Genomic DNA, 3,621 nt, shown 5'->3' on the forward strand with positions numbered 1-3,621 from the left:
GAGTCAAATAAATATAAGGCCGATGGAGACCCGAAAATAAAAGCCATTATATTAATAATATTATTAATTAGGTTTAAATCTCAAAAAAAAAAAAAAAAAACTAATATTTTCATAAACTCTTTATTTATTTATTTATTAGGGTTTATCCACTAAGTTTGTTAAGATGAGTATTGAGTGCCAATAAATGGAAGGCCAATAGAATATTAAACAAGGAAAATAAATATTTTAAAACTCAAGAAATAAAATTATAATTTATTCAAAAAAAATGTAAATCTAAATAACATTTTGAATTAAAAAGACAAAAATAAAAATATTTATTTATTTATTTAAAAATGATAAAAATTTACTCTCTTTATTTTTTAAGGAGAATTTTGGTGGCAGTACCTTGGTGGTTAAGGTTGTCGAGTGGGGAAAAAAATTATTAACAGAAGCGCGTGAGGGTACCCAGAGTCAAAATGGGGCCCACAGATAATTACGTGTTCATCAGGCCTGTTAAGAGAGGGAGATCCTATCTCTTAATCACGTGAATAACACGCGGCACAAAGTCGCGTGGATTTCCAGTGGTCTCTATTATAGGGAGCCCTTCTTTGAAGATTAAAATCCCACTCCAAATTTCTCTATATTTCAAAATAATAATAATATTATTATTATTATTATTATAATAAAAAGAAAAATAAAACAAAAAGTAGAGATGCCAAAAGGCTTGGATTTGGAGCTGCATGCATGCTCATAGGGCATGTGGTCTCCCCAGGATAAGGTCAGCCTCACCCTTTTTCTCACTTTTTATTTATTTTCATGTAAAAATAATTATTAAAAAAACCCAACCATAAATTATTTTCCATTACTTATTCAACAAAAATTGTAGTAATTACGTATTTATAATTTAAATATTTTATAATTAATTTCATTGAAGACAAACAATAAAAGCGTCATTCCCCATTATAATTCATTTATTTATTTCAGCTTAACAATTACACCAAGGCCCTACTTACTGCTTACATTATTATTAATAATATAAAGTAAATATATATATCATCATAATTATTACAATTATTATATTCTTTTTATTATTGAGATAAATCTTTGGAGTTTGGTGTGAATAAATTCTTATACCAAATCGGAATAGGCTTGGAGCATGTTTGACTTTTTCCTTTCCTTTCCTTTATTTCTCTGTCTCGTCAAATTTTGAAAAATATTAATTCTTTTTTTTTTAACAACAGTTTTACTTTCGAAAAATATAATAATTCTACGAAAAAAACGCACAACTTTGGTAATAAAAACAGTCGCTTAATAAATGAATTTGCTTGGTTATGATCGTCAATATTCAAGAAACAGGTCAACTTTCATGAATATTACAAGAGTCAAATGAGACTAAAATGTCTCGAGATCCGAGCTAGGCCTAGCACGTGACCTTTGTATTTAAAAAATATATATATTTTAACTTTAATTTGAGCTTGGATCAAGTCGACCAAACTTCGAATACTGTTTGACAAACTAAGGTTTGATTTTGGGTTGAGCTTGAATCGAATCTTAGTTAGGTTTCAGACTCGTTCATGAGCCTGACATAGATCAACATCCATAGAATTAGTTCCGTATGGGTCAATAAAATTCATCTGTATTCACAATATTATTAGTAGGGTGAGTGAATAGAATTTGCAGCAATTGTCGTAATCAGGTCTCTTTCTTTTTTAAAAATAAAGAAAAAAGAAAAATAAAAGTGGATAAATGTACTTTTTTTAAAATTTCCTAGTAATAAAAGGTGAAGATTTGTGAATTAAAAATAAAAAAATAAAAAAAGTGGAGGTTTGTTTGTCTGTGACGAAGCGTACAAGCGGGGTTCATCCTCATGATAATGCCTCTTAATTTTGCATAAAGGTGGATGCTGCTACATCCACATGCTAATACGTACTCAAATATATCATGGCCACTTTTTTTTTTTTTTTATTTAAATAATAATAATAAATAATTACTATTAATTAAATATATTTCATAAATTTTTTTAGATTAATAATACTTTTAATACAATTCCATAAATTTTTACTTTATAAAAGTTTCGGTAATATTTTTAAATTTTTATAGAAATCTAACAATAATTTTAAACTAAAAAAGAACTACAAAAATATTTTTATCAATTTTTTTTTTATGGAGACGGTTAATATTTTATTTAGAAAATGACTCCCGTCTTTTATAAGAGTTTGAAAAATATTATTTTAAATTTTAAAAAAATATTTCAAAATTACACTTAAATTTTTAAAAGTTTCATTAATATCCTTAAATTTATTTTAAAACTTCAAAAATACGTTTAATTAATTTTAAAAGTTATATTAGTTCCACGTTTTAAAAATGCGTGAATTTAAGAGTAGTTTTAAATATGAGAGTTCCATTCAAAATTAACGGTAAAGTATTTTTCCTAACATTTTTTAATTTAAAAAAATTATTGAAACTTTGTAGATATTTTTTTTAAATTTACCCATTCTCAATTAAGCTCCAATCAACAATTATTTAGTTATATATATATATATAAAGTAATTATTAATTGTATAATTATTAGTAATTAAAAAGTTTGATTGGTCAATTTTGGTCACAATCATAACCAATGTCGTGAAACATTAAAATTAAAAATAATTTTCTTTTCTAAAATGTTAAGATTTTTTGTAAAATAAAAAATTGAAAATTTTGGAATTTTTTAGAGGGAAAAGAAGGATGCGTTTAATCTACGCAAATGGTACAAAAAGGAATTATTGGGAAAAATAAATAAAAATTTTAATTAATTTATTTTTTTATTGGAAGAAAAAGAAATTAGTCAAAAAAGCCAAATTTTGTGTTTTATCATTTGACTGAGTGATTGGTGGTTAATTTAGAAGTGATATTAGTCAAATCACCAAACTAACAACCAATACTCTCCCCCCTTCCTAATTAATTGTCAACATACTTTAATTTTTTCTACCGTCCTAATTAACATAGAATACTAAACTCAGTGATTACAACAACACGTTTAGTTTTCTAATTAACGTCGACTTTCAATTCAACATTCTATTCAATACGTCATTTAAGTTTGACTATTTCTCATAAAAAGACGAAAGTAACGTGTTCAACCCTACGATATGAATGCTGGATAATGAAAGTCCCACATCGGCTAATTTAGGGAATGATCATAAGTTTATAAACAAATAATACTCTCTCCATTAGTGTAGGGCCTTTTGGAGAAGCCTAAAGCAAATCCACGAGAGCTTATATTAAAAGTAGACAATATTATACTACTGTAATCATGAATTAATTATTAGTTCCAATAATTTGCAAAGAGAAATGATGGGTAATAGAAAAGTAGTCTCTTTTTACTCATAATTATGTCCAAATTAGTGCATAACGTAAACCCCACAAAAATGAACATCTAAATGAAAATAAAAAAATATTTATATTAATAAAATAATTTTAAACACAATATTTACAATTTTTGTAAACCAAAAAGCATCTTTTTATGAATTATTGAATAAAAAAAACAATAAAAAAGGAGAAATGATGAATAAATGAAGAAGAAGAAGTCAATGTCACAATTATTAAGATAATTATTTATTGAAAGATGCAAAAAAATAATTAAAAAAAAAAAAAAAAAAAAAAAAG

This window comes from Cucurbita moschata, unplaced genomic scaffold, assembly GCF_002738365.1.
Source record: "Cucurbita moschata cultivar Rifu unplaced genomic scaffold, Cmos_1.0 Cmo_Scf00024, whole genome shotgun sequence".
NCBI lineage: Eukaryota > Viridiplantae > Streptophyta > Magnoliopsida > Cucurbitales > Cucurbitaceae > Cucurbita > Cucurbita moschata.